At 37.1% G+C, this 21,272-nt stretch overlaps 1 protein-coding gene across 4 annotated transcripts in view; it reads right to left on the bottom strand.

Moving 5' to 3' along the window:
- The window catches only part of MAST4 (microtubule associated serine/threonine kinase family member 4), a 292,441-nt gene that overhangs the window by 75,455 nt on the left and 195,714 nt on the right, over positions 1-21,272 (bottom strand). The window lies entirely within an intron of this gene.

Consider the following 21,272-nt stretch of genomic DNA (forward strand, 5'->3'; position numbering starts at 1 on the left):
AGAAAATATACCATTTATACTTTTCAGGCCTGCACATTTGCTGTTCTATGCAAAGATCAGCATTCCCCTGTAGAGTCATTAGCAAAATGTTCTTCTCTGACTACAGTTTATTTCTCTGCCATACACTTTTTATAGAATATAAAAATAAACAATATGAAACATGGTCTCAAGCTTACAATCACCAACAACTAAAGCTATTTCTGTTCCATGAACTGTAGCTTGAAATCACATGCCAGAGAGAGCAAGATTTATCAATCTGAGAATGATAATTATAAATCTAATTACTGAGATAAGTTTCACATCTGTGACTTTTGTCAATGGAACAGATGATGCCTAGGAAGATGAATGCATTTTTTCACTCATACACTTTTCATCTATAAAGCCACTAATTTCCCATATCACAAGATCATTACATGAGATAAACAGTAAATTAACACATCTATTAAACTTGGGAAAGGAGACACTTTTCTTAAATACATCGTACAGTTTTTATATGTTTGTTGGCAGATGTGTTTTTCTTTTTCCCTTTCTCTATCATAAAGAATATTCTCACAAACATAAATCCCCAATACTCCATCATTCATGCAGAAGGAAAATATTATCCTGAAGTCAGAGACCTTAGCTTTGTATAAACTGAAATGCATATGCTAATGTTTACAGCACTGCAATCAAAATTTTTCTGTAAAGGTTTAAAAAAAACCCCAAACTACTAAAACCATTTCATTATCAGAGCAGGTTCCAACGGAAGTAGATTCAGATCACAACTGTAGATGTCTCAAAAGATGAATTTTGTAACACTATGATCTCTATGTAAGAGCCAGAAAGCAAGACTGATTAGTTTTTATGTGGTATAAGTTGAATAAAGTGCAAAAGAATGGACAGAATTTAATAGCAAAAACAGTTAAGAAAAACAGATGCTAAAGTAATCCAAGGTAATACTGAAAACAAGAAATATAAAGAAAAAGATAAAAAGTTGAGTATGAAAGCAATATAGAAGACATCTACAATACTTTTTTAAGTCAAACTTTAAGATCACTCTCCCTTTGGAAAATGTTTTGTGAAGCAGCAAGAGTGCCATTCCCAACTCTTTAAAGGGTTAATGTAAAGTTCATTTGCACATTGCACAAAGTCTTGCCATATTAGTTAATTATTTTATTCAATTAATTAATTATTTAACCCATGAGTGTATCATTACTGTAGACCCACATAAGAAAACAATGCACAAAATTATTCCAATATTTACATTTAGATGATGTGATGGTATCACTACATCTGTGGTGCAAGCTGTGGTTAAGAGACCCCATTAGGTGACTTTAAAGCAGTTTTGCACGGCTAAAGTTTGGGTTTTAAAGAACCACCACATCTCCTGTCAGAAGAATGAAACATATTTTAAGCACACAAATTTTAGATATCCTTCACAGACTTGGCTACAGGGATGATTCCTTGCCCTTACTTATCATTTGCCCTTCCTTGTAGAAATTGAGACTTTCATCACTTTTGCCAGAATTTCTTATGTAAATAATTTCTTGTATTCACTTTTACACTAATATTCAAAGTTTACATTCTTCAGGTGAAGGTGCAATACATTATTGCACAAATCATTATCAAAGACATCCTATTCAACTTATCTTTAATTTTTGGAAGGTGTGGATTTTTAAGAACTATTTCTGGGGAGCACGATGGTATTACCTTAAACTTAAAACTCTCAAATAATGAGAAATCTTCCCCCCAACTGCCATATAGGAAAAAAATCTTTGCTATTTGCTCAGATGTGGCTGCAGCTATATGGAGAATTTATCTTGCCATGCTCAAATAAAATGTTCTACTGAGAAATAAAAAATAAAAGATAAGTAGTCTACTCTATTTGTCTTACCAGTAAGGTAAGACACAACTCCTTGCATTAGAGGACAAATTCATCCTAGAGCTCTCACTGGAGGCTTTGTTTTTCAATTGTGTTTCACAAAGATTTTGAAATAATGTTATCCATTCTGTGTAATCTGTGAAACACAATTCCTTCCCAAAAATACTATTATAGAAGAGGCATTTTGTGGATGAAAAAAAATAAAATTCAGGGAACCTGAAAGATGATCTAAGCTGCCAGAACAACACAAATGGGAAGCAGGGTGGCTCTAAGGAAGTATCAAAGTATTACTTACTGAACTGTATTTAGCCTTAAAACAGAAATCTTCCGTATACAAAAGAATCTCAGAAGTCAAAACCATTCTGCAGGCAAAACTGTTTTTTTCTAGATCTCTGATCACATCAAGTAACTTTCCTCTTCTATTATCTTCATAAAACTATTCTTCTCCCATTCAAATCTGACAAGATAAAGCAACTGATAAGAGGCAGCCCTGAAATAAAGCCTCTTTGTCTGCAGGAAAGTTACAGCATTGCAGGAACACTCTACAGGAATTGTAACTTAGGGAAACATAAACCTTGGTAAACCACAGAGTACTAGCCATCAAAACGCACCCTTGGATTTCATGTTGTGATCAAGTTGCATGCAAAGAAGAGACTAGCAAGCCAGGCAGCAGGTAAGATGCAGGGTTTAGAACACTGGGGAAAAAAAAATAAAAGGAAAAAGAAAAACTTCTTTTCCTAAGAAGAATAAGAGAGCAGGGAGAACAAGGAACAAAAAAATCCAGTCAGGTTTAATAACTAAACTTTGGGGTGCACGTAAAACTTGAACAGAACAGAAAATTTATATTTGTTGCCCTTTGCTTCCTTCTCTGCCCCAGGAATATCCTCCCTGGACTCTATTTGTCCTGGATGACTACCTATCTGAACTAGTTGACATTATACCATATCAGTAGTGTCCTAGACAAACGGAACTCCTCCTTATCCTGGAATCCAGTTCATTTTTTCCCCAATCTCCCCCTCGACAGGTTCTTCCTTACCTCCTACTCTCCATCACTGGACAATCTTGCCCACCCACGCCTCTCCTCCCTACCCTGTCTTCTCATCATATCTCACTGCAGAGGAATTCTTCTTTCACCCCAGCTCCAGTATCAGGTCCATAGCTCCAAGTCGCTTCTCCAGCCACTACAGACAATCAATGTTTCCCATGAGAAGTACTCGTGATAAAACACGTAGAAGACACTACATAAATATTGCTTTGTGCTGAACTTCTTTTATAACAAAGGGTGAATAGCAGCTGCTGAAAGATGCAATCCAGCTGCATAAAATTTGATTACTTACTTTGCTCCTTAAATAGCCACAATTCTTCCCATATCAGGCAAAAGACCTTTGGGCAGAAATGAGGGGAACTGCTAGACTGAAATCAGCAAAGCATAAGACACAACTACTAGTACAGACATTTAAAGAGAGCTACACTCCACAAGCTCTTGGAAACACTAAATAGAATAAAAAGTTGAAGCAGAAATACAGCTCTTCTAGGACAGACAGTAGTTCATCCAGAGCTGAAATATTAAATGCAGGTTTCCTGACAGAGTAATTAAGAAAAGACAAAAACTGTGAGAGATATGCACTGAAATGGAAGTTTCTTTCTCAGAATGAGGGTTAATAGATGAGCAAATAAATTGATTTTATTTATCAAAAAAAAGTAGGGAAAGCAGGCTGTATTACCACTTGCCATGCTTTTCATGGGAAATACAGTATCTGCTTTAATAATTTCTAATTATTACATTTCAACATTCTCAATTATTAATATTTACACTTGTAATGAAGATGGATCTGGACTGTAAGCTATTATGACAGTTCACCACCTTTAACAGTCTATGCTGAGCACACACCATCTTAATTTTGGTATTAGTCTAATATATAGCAGTCAAGCTGAAGGTAAAGATGAAAAAAGCATTTCTCTCATTCTAAGAGAGGCTGCAAACAAATAGTTTTATTTAATAATACAAGCACAAATAAATCAAGTTACTGCCATACCCAGAATGCAAAGCCTGGGTTTTTTGACCGTGGGGTGATCTACTCAACACCTTGTCTACTGACACCTGATGGGCTGCACTTTTCTCAGAGGGGAAAAAGAGTTCTAGCACAGGAGTTAGTAAGGCTCACTAAAAGAACTTTAAACTAGCTTGGAAGGGGGAAAAGGACATCACCAGCCAGTGATGAGCCATGGGATGGTGTGTCAAAACTTGAAGAAACAAGCACTAATGGGATCCCTCAATATGCTTCACAAGGTGTTGACCACAAAGTACGACATCTGAAATGTTTCTACACTGGTGTACCCAGCATGAGGAACAAACAAGAGGAGCTCAAAGATTCAGTCCCGTCACAGAGATCTGACATCAGAGGCATAAGTGAAACCCAGTAGGATGACACCTGTGACTGGAGTCCTGGAGCCCTGCTAGACAGTTTCAGGCTCTACAGGAGGGATAGGTAGCGCAGAAGAGGTAGAAGGGTGGAAGGGCAACAAAGACGGTGAAGGGCCTTGAGGGGAAGCCATATGAGGTCACTTGGTCTGTTCAGCCTGGAGGAGTCTGAGGGGAGACCTCATTGCAGTTACAACCTCCTTGTGAGAGGAAGAGGAGGGGCAGGCACTGATCCCTTCTCTGTGGTGACTAGTGACAGGGCTGAAGGAATGGTTTTAAGTTGTGTTAGGGAAGGTTTAGGTTGGATATTAGGAAAACGCTCTTCACCCAGAGAGTAGCTGGGCACTGGAATGAGCTCCTGAGGGAGATGGTCACAGCACCAAGCCCGAAGAGTTCAAGAAGTGTTTGGATAATACTCTCAGGCACACGGTTTGACTCTTGTGGGTGGTCCTGTGCAGGGCCAAGAGTTGGACTCAATGATCCTTGTCGGTCCCCTCCAACTCAGCATACTCTGTGATTCTACGCAGACATAAGAGAGACAAATAACGCAAGACCAGCCATCACATAATGCTCTAGGGACAGAAAAGGTGGTTATAACTTCTCTGGTGTTAAAACTGCATAGCTGAAAACTACCTCAGCAGGAACATGCTGTCCCTAGCAAGACTTGAGATGTGGGTCTTTGTTTATACAGAAAGTTAAATTAAGTTATATTTCAGTTATATTTAACTTGTAACGAAGCTAGCTAAGCCTTCATAATTTTTGTCAACAGCAACACTGGAGAGTCAGCACAGCCCATAGCACTTAAAAACATTAAAACATTTAAATGGAATTTAGCTTGGTTTGATTTGGCTTTTTGTTTGTTTGTTTGTTGCTTTTAAAGAAGCCTTTTGTATTAAAAAGCAGTTCAGTGAGTATTTCCAAGCTCTTCAGAATTCAGACAAGTTCTGTGGGACATTAACTGGAACAAATGCAAAATCCAGCTGTCATGAAGAGATGAGAGATACTGATGCTGCAGCAGCTCCCTTGTCAAAAACAGCCTTTAAGATTGTATTTGATGAAGCATCTCCAGACCTAGAAAGTCAAAGTAAGACAGCCTGCAGTTAGCACCAGTGCATGCCAGACTGCTTTATGGAAGAAAATAAACTGTGCAAGAACATGAACACTGAATACTGTGGACTTAGGATTACATGGGGAGAATCAACAGAGTCCATCCAGTGGTAATCGCTGCTACCCTGGTCCAACATAGCTAAGAAAGACCAAAGAGTAAGGAAGCAAAGGTTTACAGTTTTGAGAGATATCTCCTAGTCTGAAGTAGTTAAATTTTTAAGGTGCTGCAATTGAGAGAAATCTGCAAACCATTTGAATGCAAGTAAAATATACCGTGACTATCAACCATAATTTTTATCTCATTCTTTTAAAGGCTTTCAGTATTTCACACTTATATCCATTTATTATCATCCAGGAGTATTTTCTGATATATTTGTACTAGGCTATATGTCTGCATATACACTCTCCAAATCTGCTACATGAATATAGATAGATATATAAGCATATACATATACACCTTCATATTTACATGCATAAAACACATACATATATTTATATAAAGACACGTATCTAAAATCCTACACTTAAAATATCACACAGAGCACCAAATGTTCTATTTACTATATATCTTGCTCTCTGTGACAAGTTATTCTACATTAGTCTGCACCAAAATAGGAAAAAAAGGGTACTAGGATTTAAATTTTACGTGTTGTAACGTAGGGATTCTGATTTTCCTCTTTTGTATTTAAGGTTTAGTCAACTTAAGTAAGGTTAGCTTTCATCTGAAAAAATGTCAAAACATAATGAACACAACACACCAAGATGAAAAATGCAGCTGCTGGCAGCCCTCATTTGGTGGTTTGCCATGAATTTTTGCAACACTAAAGCAAAGGCATCAATTTTGGCTATTGGTCAAGTAAACATGGGCAGTAAGCTATGGGTCCCCTCTAGGTACTCAAGAATGTGCGCCCAACACATTCCCTACTATTCTCCCTACTATTAACACCAACTACCACCATGCCATCAGAACTTCACCATTCCTCAACTATACAAAAGAAGAGACCTCAGGTTTTTTCTCTGTATTTCTAAAAAAAGAAATCTACAGCGAAAATAAAAAAGTGCAATCAACTGGATGCATAATCACCTTCTCCATGGACTATCTAAAGAATTCAAATGCATGCAAGACAGCAACATTGCAAAAACAGCCACCAGGAAAAATCAGAGTATTGCAAAAATATCTGCCAAATCTCAAATGGTCTGACCTGAGGAAGGGTATCTTTACAAAGACTTCTTACACTGTAGAAGGCCTCTCAATTTTCACCACTTCAGAGTATTACAACACAAATAAACTGATCCTTCATTATGCCTTCTCAACTGAACTTGCTAGTTAGATGTGTGCAGAGTATTCAACTTCACTTGTGCTCACTTTTACTGTAAGCAAGTTCAATCCATAATTTTTCTTCTTCTCACACAGGAGAAAAATCAGCAGTTATAAGAAATCAGAATTTCTTCTACAGAATTCTGTCTGTCCTTATTCTTCATAAAACACCTGATTCACTTTAACTTACATAATTAAATATCTCTATAGTAACAAAAAAGAGTACTAAGCTAACTATTAACTATATTTGTACAATATTCATAAAATAGCTGCACATAAGTTCAGTCTGTAATACAAAGTGAGCAGGTAGAAGAGTGCAGACAAATAGAATGCTCAGGATCATAAACTAGCCCACTGTGCAATTCTGCTAATCATACACAAAACACTGATTTTGTGTCTTCATATCATACAATCCATTGGGAACATGACAATGGGATCATCTAAATGCCGCTGCTTCTTGAATTTCTGTTTTGTGTTCTGAGAAGGGACATAGACCAAGTTATGAGGTGAACAGCACATTCGCCATCATACTGAGACATTTAACTAAATTCCTTGACACACAAATACTATTCATTCTAAACAGAAAGGTAATTAGGAAGCCAGAACCAGAAGAAGAGGAAAAATATGCAGTGCTGGCCTAAATAACTGCTAAGTTTGATTATCTGTATACTACATTATTCAGGACATGCAAAAAAAGGGCAGAAATGCCTAACTAGAAAAAAAATATTAATAATTATCAGGAGCCACTGTGATGTGTTTATAATATTTAACAAGTGCTATCTTAAAAAAAAAAGTGTCATACATCACAGCTATTAAGATCAAAGTGTCATTCGTTTGGAGGTGTTAACCAAAGGAAGTAGGCACCTTGCCTTGCATAGTGGACAACCCTGCAGAAACTATTAGACAGGAAATACCCTATTTACCAGAGGGCATGCCTACCCAATGCAGACAGAAGGTTCACAAAAGAGGTCTTGATGTGCTCCTGGCCATTCCCTGCAGCTTCACATTAACCTGTATCACTCCAGATTTTGACTCCAGACTACAACTTGCTGGTGCATCTCTTAGGCTAAGAGGACGCAGCCAGACATTTCCTACCAAGCTGCAGGGGCCAGGTTGGGGGCAGAATGTTTCTCACTCTGCCCCATTGCTGGTTCTTAACAGCTTGGGAGAAACCAGGGAGCAGATGAAGGTGAATCAGGATGTTGGATGCCATTATCTCTGGAGCCTCTGCTCCACCTCAGGCTGGAGTGCTGTCTGCCAGGCCACAGCACAGACACTGTCATAGGCAATGCCTGCCACTGGCTCTGTCCCCAGTTTGCGAGCTAGGGTGGTGCCCTCTCACTGCTGCTCACAACACAAGCAGGTCAGACGTGGAACAGGAGGTAGCTGAGGGATCTCCTCCTCACCTTTCCATCTCCAGCTGATGGGGAACAAACAGCTCTTTCCACACTCACACTGAACAGAGTAATCAATCTACCGGCAACTTTTACCCAGTGAGGACTTTCAAAAAACCCCAAACTAAACCAATAAACAAACGCGTCCTGTTCCAGCCATATTTCCTTTGAACATTATCCATTCAGACTCAAGGACTAATCACAGTCAAAGTCCCCAGGACACTTCAGTACTGCAAGGGAGCCAAGTACATATCCTGAGTTTTCTGTAATTCTGGCTGAAACAAAGGCCAGTAGAGTTCAGAATTTAGATAAAACCTGGGAGTGTCTCCAAACTACAGACTGAAGACCTGTTTTTCCAGTTATCTACCACAGTGAAACCCTGTCACCTTCTCCCCAGCTTTCTCATTCTGTTTTCCACTTAGACCTACCTCCTCTTAGGTTTCTTTGTTTTTTCCTTGCTGGTGCTTTCCCAAGCACTACAGCTCTGAGCACCACTGTTCATAACTTACCATGTACCTAGGAATCAGTGGGCCAGGATGATAAACCAGATAGATCTCTTCACAGCACTGAAGACGTTCTCCAAATAGCATGGAGAGTAGGTTCTCTTGGCTAAAAGTTGTGTGCACGGTATCAATACTTGTAAAGTCTCAATGGGTTAAACTCTGCTATATTTTGAAATTGTCACATGCAGCCAGCCTAGGAAGTCTGCTTCCTCAGCAGATGTCTAGGGGGCACCTCAGAAATGACAACTCTGCACCCATCAGAAAATCTAATGTTGCCAAGGCTACTCTCACATAAAAAAGAATCAGAAGCCTATTAAAACAAAAGTCTACACAGTACCCTTTATCACATGAAACACTGTCTGCTTTGCACTGCACTCCAGAGACTCACCCCAGGAGAAAAGCCACTAAAAGATAAGATCCTAGAGGTATTTTTTCCTACATTATTTCACAGTGTTTTCAGGACAGTTTTAAGCTTTCTTTTTTTTTTCTTTTCCACACACCTGCCTAATTATTTTTTCCTAATAATCTTGAAGTAGTACAACTAAATTAATCACCTCCTAAAATTCAAGGATAGGCTATTAGGAGCTTCTTGAAGCAGATAGATTTCACAGGGTTTTACTTTCTAATCCAGTAGTTCTCTTCTGGTTTAATCCCTAAAATAATTTATATCTACAGCTAACTCCTTTCTCCTATAATTAAATAGAAACAATTCATTTTTACTCAAAAGAGTAGTGAGTCCAGAGAGGACAAGACTGCATCTTTCCTCCCTAGTTGAATCTAGTAGCTCTCAATCTCTCAAAACTAAGAGGGTGCACATGGTGGATTAAATGTTTTGTCTTTATGTCTTTAGCAAATACTTCCAAAGACTTCAGGGATGAACAGGTGCAATGCACCTGACTGAAGGAAAACTACACAGTAGACCAAACTCAGTAGGATAAGAGTCTGAATTCCTTCACTCCTCCTTGCACAGGATTCCCACTTGGACAGGCAGAAAAACAAAGGAAGGGAAAGCATTTAAGGAGAACAGTCTCCACCACGCACACTCTCCCAGTAAGAGCATAAAGTTATTATTAACCTCTTGAGAACCATAAGTGAGGATATACATCTGCAGATTGGAAAGCATTACACTGATGAAGCACAGTTGTCTACTGAGCATTCGACACATGAGGGAAATGAGCTTCATCCCTTCTACTGTAATTTGGCATTATTTGTCGAGGTTTATCTTCTTTCTTCATACATATATGAGAGTTGCCAAAATTTTGCAATAAATGCCTTATTTCAAACAATGCAATCTAAGTTTGCATCTTTTCTTTAAAGAAATCAATACAAGCAACAGGAAAAACAGTCCTGTTCCCTTTCATTTCTTATGTTTTAAAAAAGGGAAGAGGCAATATTATATAACTAAAGCACCACACTTTCTATACAAGCAATAAAGATTTTGCAATTAATATTCTGTACTGTCTTTTGTTTGGACATAATTAGTCGGTAATGCATAAGCAGTTAATACACTGGACTTAAGGAAATACAGAAAAAAACATGTAAAAATACAAAACATTATTTAGGGCAAAATATGAGTGTTTGAAAACTATGCCCTTTACTGGCTAGGAGACTGAATATGAACAATTAAGTGGAAGGCATTCAACTTGAAAATGACGTCTGTTCCCACAAGACCTCTGGCAGCACCATCAGTGTCCCACATTTGAGTAAGCACACATTGACTGCAGTTCAGAAATTCAGTTTGCAAACAACAGGCTCCCCTCTCTTTACTGAGATCCACATTCTCCATCCCTCCCCCTGAGAGTTGACCGAAAGTTTTTTAATTAAATCATAATTAGAGCATCTAGAAGCATTATTTTCCCAGGGGAAGGTGAAAAAAAACCCCATTCACTGTGGCCATTCAGCTATTGGTGTCTGCCGAGCCTGCCGCAGAGAGCATCAATTAATGCCAGCTACGGTGGCTTTCATGAAGAGGCTGTTTGTTCTGTAGGAACCAGACATCTGCAAAGTTCTGCTAAAATGCAAGCGGCAAAACACTCCATAGACATAAGAGTCCACTACATATATAGCTGCAGCCAGTAGGGTGGCATTCCCCAGCCATATGAAGTTATAACAAATTAGCGTCTATTTGCCCTTGGAGTTCCCAAACACAGCTATATCCCTTTAACAGGAAAACAACAAATACCCAATATAACAATGGATATGTCTGATCTAGCTTTTTTCCCAGATTAAAACTGAGCTTATGTAACAGACATAATTGTTGGTTTTGGTGTGGTTTTGGTTTTTTTTGTTGTTTTTTTTTTTTTTAATTTAATGAATTTAACAGAATAAAAATGAAGTATGCACTGACACAGAGCTGGCACCATTTACAAAACTACATCAATCTTTTCTTCTCCCCACGAACTTTTATTAAATATATAGTATCTACAAGAGTTAGCTGTGTATCTAAATTGGTATAGTTACAAGAGCATATTCTCCCTTCCACTGATGTAGAAGGTTACACCGTAGCATAAAAGTCTAGTCATTGGTTCAGATTTTCCCAGACGGAAACAAAAATGAACCATGAAAATACAATCTGTCTTTTTCAACTGCAATTGTGTACTAACAAAGCTGTGTCAGCAAAATTAACTGGCTAGCTACAGCTCAAATTATTATCCCTGTATATAACCCAGCATGTCGACTAGGTCTGGGACCAAACTTCAGCTCCATACGGCAGTACACCCACTGAGGAAGGCAACCTATTACATGCACAGATCATCACACTGCTTTGCAGCAAAGTCACAGTGAGGTAATTGGAAATGTCTGAATAATCTCTAGTGAAGCAATTCAAACATTTCCAGGCATAGTCATCAGTAGGGATGACAACACAAGGCCTCTGACATCCACTCTATTTTTATTTTTTATTTTTTATTTTTTTGGTAATGATTAACCATCAAGCACCACACAAGGCAAGAAAATCAGATGACTTCTGTGTTTGCTGTGACAGATCCACACTATATATACACACACATTCATAGTATTAAAAATAGTATGGCACAGTATTAAAAAAAAGTTTCAGTGGCGTATCTTTCAAGTGACTGGATTACTCAGTGAGGTCAGAAACAAATTATCTAGGCCATTGCAAACAAAGTACTGATAAAGCATTCATATTATGTCATCAAACGTTCCCTTCCTTTTGACACATTATGCCACTTTAATGATTCAACTATTCAAGTCGCTGAATCACAAATACTGTACAAGTTTAGAATCCCTTAAGACTATCTAACATAGCTTTTTGGAGATCAAAACATAATAATGCTGGGTTGCGATCTTTCATACAGGCTCTGAGAAGAAACAATGCATTATCCTGGGAAAGGGAAATCCCTCTTCTCTGCAATGGTATACTCCAAACTCTTTCCCACCACTGGTGACCCAGCAGAACTAAAATGTAATACGACTTTAAATGCATCCACATGGTTATGCCTAGTGAAAACCTGGTGAGTGAAACTAGCAAACAACACAAAACAAAACAGTATACATTCAATACTACAAGTCTCAAGCAGAGCTTTAATGAAGTGAAAAGTACCTTCATGAATGAATCTCGTCCACAAAGTCTATTCATAGTACGTCTTTACCAAGAATCACGTAAGATTGATTTCTCATTTATAGCTCTCCTGACCACTTCAGTAGTCAATAACACCTTATTTTCTCATGAAAATCCAACAACACAGAAACAAGGCCAAAAGAAAATTTAAAATTAACTGTTATACCTAGTGTACTTTCTATACCAGACCTAAATCTCTACATCAATACAGTATCCCACAAGAATACAGAGAAAAGGCTAAACAGAGCACGGAGTATACAAGCAATTTTTGAAAACAAATTTTGTGTATACTTAGCCCCATAAAAACACCCATACCAGGAAAGGAGTATATTACCACCAATGTACTAATTGCTCACAAACAGAAGTAGGTCACAGAGGATTCATGAAAGCAAATGCCAGTGACTCAGTGTAGAAGGAAGAAGAAAAGGAAGAAAATGTAGCAAGGAGATGATTTATAGTGTGTAAATAGCTATGAACTAATAGTGTGAATAGGAACAAGTTCCAACAAAGATCTATTTAATTCACCCTGGTGTGTCAAGAATGAAGTATCACATAAAATGACTAGTAAAGCGACATCCACTATAGAGACAAAAAAGTAGGCAGTGGTAATTATAATTAACATTTTGTTTTAAACACATCAGTTAACTTACTGTCCACAGCCAAGACAGGCTACAACCCCTGTGATCAATAGCTTTAGGTGCCAGATCCAGCAGTGCTACTCACAGTAACAAGAACAACCTGAGATGCAACAGGAAATATTGCTTGTTAAACAACATAACACATGAAGTTAATATCTGTTTTAAAACTTAACTGTTTAAACAATATCTGCTCCAATACAAGCAAAACTGAAGGCAAACTAAAGGAGAGGAAACCAAAGTGAGTGTGTTGTTAAATGTTAAATGGGATAGTACAATACTTGCAGTTAGTCTTCAAGTTTTGTCTTCTGGATTCATACAATGCCTTGAGAGTTTTCAGTCTTTGAGGGTAGGCTTTTATTATTGTGGGGTTTGGTTTTTTGCTTTGTGGTTTGACAATTTGTCGTGGAAGTTCATGTTTCAAGCCCTATTTTGGCAATGGAGAAATTTACCATGAACCCCAAATATCTAAAAACAGACAAAAATTAACTTCTATCCATGAACATTAGAAAATAAAGCGCTAAAATCTATACAACAGTAATGAATTCCAAATAAAACAAACTGTCTTGGATGCATACAAAGTTGAAGAGTGCAATTCAGTGTACAGCCTTTCTTTTTTATACATCAATCCCTGAAAACATTCTAGTAATACATAAGTAATTAATAATTAATTTGTAATAATTAAATTAAAATTTAATTAGTAATAATTAAAAGTACCTCAACATTTTATAATCCTGCAAGAACAGATCTGTATGACTCTTAAACTTCTGTTAAAATTCCACAGTGAAGTAGCAGTGTCTGGGACCATGGAGGAGTAAATCAGAAAGGGAATTTGTCTCAAAGTTGTCAATGAAGAGAGTTGAAACTCTCCTACAAAAGGTGATTTTACATCAAGTCTTGCTGTTTATAAAAGGTTAATTACACAAAAGCAGTTAATTTGAACAAGTCACACATTTTGCTTCCACAGATCACAACTATTTTGAACTAGAATTTGTGCCTATTACTTACATTTGGATTTAGACCCAAGAGACACTAAAATTGTCATTAAAACAGTAAAAACAGAATCCATAATGAGCAAGTTTCCCCTTTCCCTCAACCATGTCTTTAAGTACCACTACATCACATCACATTTCACAGATCCTCTAAGATATATTACTACACTAATGAGTAACTCTTACATGGACAAGGTAAAACCCAGACTTTTCAGTTTTCTGTAAGCTGTACTGCCACGAGGTTAGTGTCATCATTACTATTCTGAGATTAACATCAGTGATTCCATCACCAAAAGCAATCTTGCAGATTACCAGTCATCTTAAGCAGCATGGATGAAGAAACCAAAGTTGAATCTACACTTTAAGATCAACTCAGTAGTTTCTGTTCCACTGAAAATGCACTTTGGCATAACTTGCACACACTGTCCATTTGACATAGTGGAGACAGGTTCAAGTAGAACTACTACACAGTATTCTGTGATCTTCTACCCCTCACAGTAGTAAGGAAGAACATGCTGAAAGTTTGAACACTAATTCTTCATTTCCTGTTTTTGAAAAAAAGTCCCTGTAATTGGTTCAGTAGTTTAATCAAACATTAGATTTTCTGTTAACAAAGGTTCTAGCTCAGCTTTTCAAATAATCATTACAAATTATCTCAGACAGACTACATTCAGCTTGAAAGCCAAATGTAGGCATACCTCTGAAAGACAAATTAATGTCTGCTAAAGCCACTTCCCCAAATGTCTTGCATATAAAAGAATAGAGACATTTGTGGATTTATGCTTTCTTCAAATCCTAACTGTAGAAACTACCACTTGGAAATTAAATGATAAAACATTCACATCAATCAATGTTAACATATTCACATGCTTTTTAACAATCTCCCTTCTATAAATTCATAACTAAACATTAAATAAAAATGATTTTTCAGTCTTTCAAAACCGCAAGAAAGTTTGTGCAGGTAATAGTTGCATACAGTTCAGGAGGGCTGGACAACTAGTTCGATCTAGATATGGGTGTGTGACCAATTAAAAAGTGACTGATTGTTTTCTCAACCTAGCTTAAATTGATTACATAGTTCTGACTTGTTTTTATGGGAATATATAATCTCTTGCCTCACTGTGACTAGCATGAATCTAGCTGATACAGGAAAAACACTGAAATATTAAAAAAAAGACCTATAAAAAACCCAAACCCAAGATTCTAACTGGAAAACTGGTATACAACAATTTGGTGAAACAGAAATGCAATCTGATCATCTCTTCCTTCCAAAGTGTTTCATTAGGTTCCGGATACTTTTTTTCTTTATATTTTTCAGAGAAATAGCATAACTCACTCTCTTAATTTTTCTTTATTGGTATTTTCTTCAGTAAAGAAACTCAAACACAAGAGTAGCACCTTCTCATCTATCTAGCATAAGACAGGTACAGTATCATTCTGCTAAAATCTGCTGAAATCCCAAGAGTCTCTGAAAGACTGAAGCTGGACTGAACATTACATTACTGATACTCATATGTTTGATATTAGCTTAGCAGAAAGACACTGAAGTATTTCCCACCCAGAGCTCCAAAAACAAGTTTGATATTAGTTTAGCAGACAGACACTGAAGCATGTCCCACTCAGAGCTCCAAAACCAAGTTATGTTAATAATTCCAGAAAATAACATTCTGCTTTTAAGTTCTGAATACTCACTGTGTTATACTAGACATATTTTTGAAACATAACGTAGTCACTCTCTCCAAAGGGTAAATTCTGATCTACCTATTCACTAATGTCTCCCATCACACTTTTTCATGAGTAAAAAAGTAGAAACATGTCAGTCATCAGTGTTGGAAACAGGCATCATGCTGCAATGTGATACAAAGATACACGTCATATCCTTTACAAGTCTAGCCTTAATAGTCCAAATGCCTGTAGCAATACCACCTCATGCAGTGATTTTTTCACATCTTGGGCTATGAAGCATTGGGCTAACTAGCTGCTGCAGGAAATGATGATCATCCCCAAGTCAGAGCTAAGCACACACCCCAGTACAGTGCTGCAGGGCACAGTGCTGTTTTGCAGATGAATCTCGGCTGCCAACCACATGAGATCATTAGAGATCACTGCTTTTAGTAAGCATAAGGGTAGTCAAGCACACACTTGTGAAAAAACTTACTGAACATTCAGAAACCCAAATCAACTGAATGTGTTTTCTTCAGTCCTGGGTTGCTGTTCAATATCTCAACAAGCTAACTGAAGAAAAAGCTTGATCACTTTGACAACAAATTTGGGTTAAGTAAAACCCTGGTCACCTCAAGCATTTCTCCACCAATGCTTAATTTAAAATCAACATGTCTTTTGGTAGAATCAAGCTCCTGAAAACTTCCCAAACTAACAGAAATAAGTCTGTTACATACTATGTATATACAATTCATCATTCAAGAGAACTTACCATCTCTGACAAGAAAGTGAAATGAGGATGATTTGAGATTAAATTTAGCAATACATAACTGTCTAGTTTAACAAATCAAATTTTATTAAATCACAGGCCAAGTATAAAAAGTAGGTAAAATTCAGAAGGGTATCACCACTGAGTATGCTAAGAGAAGCACAGAAGTTCACTCTATTTGTTGAGGCAAACAGGTGGCCACAGTAAAGATTAGAAGTCAGACATTCAAGGAACTAAATCATACCCTCAAGATACATAAAAATATTTTAAATTAAAAGAAGTACTCATTATAGTTCTGTAGTCATTTTATAAATTCAATGTGCTGGGAGAAGGGAAGGAAAAAATAATCATTAAGCCTTAAGCTTAGAAACTGCTGTCTTAGAGTGTTCCAGAAGGGTACGGGGTATCTTCTAGCTTAATTCAAACAAATCGAATCAACTGAAATTAATCCTACATTATACATTAGACACTTGCTTGAAAACCTTGGTAACCACTAACCTCACCAAGTACATTGACACCATTGCACATTTTCTATTCCAAAATTAAAATGCAGCAAATGTGTGAAAAAAATAATCTGCAGCTTCATTTTCTACAAATAATGACTAGATCTCTCTGTTCTTGAACAGTGTACAATGATTTCAGACCAAAGCCTTCCTCCTTTAGGCTGCAATGAAGTGAATTTGCAGAAACTCTGAAAAATGTAGTAGGTAGCTTTGTTCTAAGACTTCTAAAAGTATTTTGAGAGTAGATCTGTCGTAACTAAGGAAACCCCTCATCATCTACTTTCAAGAACAAAATCACTCGGTCCATCATGCAAAAGAGCCCAATGGAGAAAAGCAGTATTACTTCTTACATATGCAGTCGTGCTATGAGTCCTCATTGTTCTCCACATCATATGAGCACAACAAATGACAGCCTCCACTCAAAAGAGCTTACACAAGCCCAAAAACCCAGGTTCAATACATAGACAAGACAAACATCTCCAACAGGTTACAAGAGGGTGTGGATGAGGTAAGGTGACAGAATAGGGTGTGCTACACTTTTTGGCCATCAGGAAGAGTAATCACCTCACTACTCATCTGGCCCATTAGCTAATTTAAGGTTTCTACTTGCATCACAGACTGAAGAATCGACGTTCAGAAAGGAGAAAACCACCATTTCCGTAGCCTTCCTTTTTGTTTGGAAAATGTCTTATGAACACCACAGTCAGAGGGTTCAAGAAAAAGGAAAAAATGGGACACTGGTCAAAAAATCCTAGTTCTCTTCTAGTAGTAGGCAAGTCACAAAGCCAGGAACAAATTCACCTTCACATCCTTTGTTCTCTAAGTTTTTTATGAGGCAACAGTAGCCCTCACTTTTGACAGGACTTGAAAGAATATTGCCTAATAAAGGTAACGTTAGTAGAATAACGGGAGTTATCAAAAAAAAGACAAAACAAATGCCTTAAAAACAAAAAATCTGATACTGCTCACAATTCATCCTAAGAACACAAAGCACCACATTCCTTTCAAATCATATTACAATGAATTGTCTTTTAACTACTTAGACTTCAAGTGAAGTCCTATATTGGCTTGTCTTTGGCTTGTCTTCACTTATCTTGAATAGCTGTATTAATAATATTTGCTGCCTTCACCCCAAAGATGGTTATCATCAAATGAAGTCATCCTTTCATGGTTTATGACTTTTATGTTTACAAAATCTTGACGTCTATCAGAAAAGTGGTTTTATAAAATAATAAAAAGTTTGCAGAAAAAAAATCCCATATTTTTAACAGTACAAACTGTTCAGTTGAAATATTTGTAAACATATATGAAAACTAGAATGAAAACTATGTCTCCATCCTTGCTTTTGGTTGTGCAGCATTGTGTGCATTGCTACTGTGACTTCAAAGAGGGCACTGTGTAAGGCAAAACTCCAAGCCAGTTCTCAAACTCTAATCCTTTCTCTAACATTAAAAATGTCTGTGACTATAAAGTGGGGTTTTCCATATGATCTTTTCCATAAAATTGGGCAATTACACTGACTTTTGTAATTCTGTATTTTCTGTTACCTGCATGTTTAATATATGCATATTTATATCAGAACAGCAACAACTTTGTGTAAAAAAAAATAAGTGTTTAAATTGTAACTTCAAATAATCTGAAACCTGGCAGATATTCTAATATTCTACACGCATATGGTACCCCCAAACTAAAACAACACTCAGCAACAAGTCATTGCATTAAGGGTGCCAGATTTCTAATATGCACTCAGTGTTCCTGACATATAGGATGATCTAGTTCCCGGACTCTGGTCTTCTGATTGTCCGTACTGCATCTGTTTTACTTCATTCCTGTACCTTTTTTTTTTTTTGTAATTATCTGATTTACCTACAAGGTGACACCTGGGAACAGCTCTGCAGATAACTTTGTAAGAGTCTCCATGAACAAGACCAATGGGGCACTTTTGCCTCCCACTGCACTACAGGCTTCCAAAAACACCTCAGCAGGACACAATCCTTCATACAACTCCCACAGACTCCCATCTTTTCAGACAGCCCATTCCACCTATGAGAGAGCAAATGACTTCCTCCCACCAAGACTTTACACACATCCAACATTCCTACAGGGACCTGGGGCAAGCACTCTCACAACACACAGAACCCAGGCTGTGCTGTCAGCCCATCAGCCAGCTTCCTGGGGCAGGTGTCTTTTAGAAAACACAATGTCATTGTTCCTTCAGTATGACTTAAAGGGGAAATTAATTTTTTCAAACCAACTGAGGCAGAAAATGCAGAGAGTCCTTTGGACCTCTCTTTAGATTATTTCCTTCTATTAATATCCATCTGGTGACCCCTGGACTGTATTTAGGCAGTCACACTCACAAAGAACATAATGAACATTTTTTTATGTTTATAAAAAGACTGGTGCAATGTCTCCAAGGCCATTACTAAGGTTGGTGTGAGAGACAATAGCATCAGCAATAAATTAGTAGTGCTAAAACACAGCTCACTTAAGGAACAACAAGAAACAAAAGAAAGTTGGCCAGAAAAGTGTCAAATGTTTCAGATTTTGCCAAACTTGCCAATGATTAAAGAAGCATGTTACCCTGTCTGGGAGGGCAAAATTACTAAATCTCTATTACTCTGTGTCTTATTTCCTGTAGGCTGTCAGAGTAGGTGATCCTACTGGTTTCTTCTTGCCTTATAATTTATGAATCAGAAGGAGGAAACATGTGATGGTTAAAAGGTATTAATTTGTAGATAATGTTGAATGCTTATGTCTGACCCACGTGAACAATTTGCATATTTTAAAAAATAACCTAGGATATTCATATACTCTAGTATGTTTTGTATTTCCTTTACGGAAAAGGGAAAAAAGAGTCACTTGCTCTTATAAGATTTGAAGAGGTCACATAAGTAGTAATTTGAGGAAACAATTTTCAAACAGGGAAAAAAAAAAACAAAACAATAAAAAACAACCATCAAACAAGAAAACAGGAAGAAGTTTCATTTTTCTGTTTTGAAATTTTTGCCACAGATAGAAATCAAAGCCTTGCAAAAGATGATAACATTTTGACATTTGGCAAGACAGAATAGCATTTCTGAGACACAACCAAGTAGCAAGGAAAAACTAGACAGAAGTGCATCTCCCAACAGAACTCATGTTCTCCAATTAGTCATACATCACAAATGGAGAGTAGATGCCTCCAAACACAACAGTTCAATGAAAACACAGCAGAATGGCCAGGGACGAAGCCAATCACCAATCCTCAGGTGAGAAAAAAAAATATATCCTGTAATCTTACTTAAAAAAAGTGTTACATATTTTCTTTGTTCATTATTTGGTGAATGCAAAAGGAAGATTCTCTGGTAAGACCTGATGGTACAGTGAACTGATATAATCATCCTTTTGCATGGGGTGTTCATAGACAAGGTGAACAGAGCATATTGGACTTGTCTGACTGCTTTTGCTTCTACTACTACAGTACTTATGGAAATTCCCTTGACATACCCATGCAGAAGAACAAGCTAGACCCTAGACTCACTGAAAAAGCAAATCTGTAAAACAAATGTACACAATTTAGTTCTTATTAGTTAAATCCAGGCAAGTTAACAGTATTATCACAAAGGATATTAGTTAATTACGACTTCTCACTGAATAGCACTGTCAGATGAAAGAGGTTCTGTTCAAGCATCCTCTTTCCACTTTCCAAAACAGGGAATTAAAAAACCCCAGGTATTGATTTATATTATGAACACGATCCTAACAACAAATTCTGGTAAACATGAAGACAGCTGTTGGTAGAAACATATGTCTGATTTACTCTTATCATCAGTATCTAACTTCCATTTCATCAAGGACTGGATTGCTATGTTTATGTTTGAACTATGTAAAGATCTGTAAAGATATATTTATCAACTAAAAATTGCCTTTTCCCAGTCAGGATGAACTGTAATCAACAAGAAACAGCCATGACTGAAGGCAGAACTTCATTCTGGATTGTTAGGCTTACTGATATTAACTAATATATTGTTAAATTAAATTACAAATATCTGTTACAAATAATTCTGTCAAGAGAAAAACCAGGGAACCTACATATTCTACAGATCCATGTCCTCTGGTTCAATCACAGCATTACATCTTCTACAATCCTCCTGCGAAATTTTCATCTCTCATGTTCCATTTGCTCTCCAAACTCCCTCTGGGGTCAACTTTCCTCCCTGTTGTTTAGCTATCCAGAGAGAAAGCATATGCAGCCACTCATATGCCATGCCATCTCTGGGACATTTAGCCAGAATGTCACCACCTCTTGGCTGGAAGAAGGTCAGTTAGTGAAAGAGGATTTTAAGAATCAGAATTTAAATTAGAAGCTGATTCATTATACTCATATTTATCAAAACCCAACTAGTTCAAACTACTGTACCCATCTTCCCTATAACAACTTCAGGACTTAAAACTGATGCATAAAAACATTACATTTAAATGTATTTCAAAAGTACAGGCTTCTTACAGAAATTCATATCTGATGATTAGCTTTAATAAAACAA

This window comes from Manacus candei, unplaced genomic scaffold, assembly GCF_025592945.1.
Source record: "Manacus candei isolate 608988 ecotype Guabito, Panama unplaced genomic scaffold, ASM2559294v1 h1tg000024l, whole genome shotgun sequence".
NCBI lineage: Eukaryota > Metazoa > Chordata > Aves > Passeriformes > Pipridae > Manacus > Manacus candei.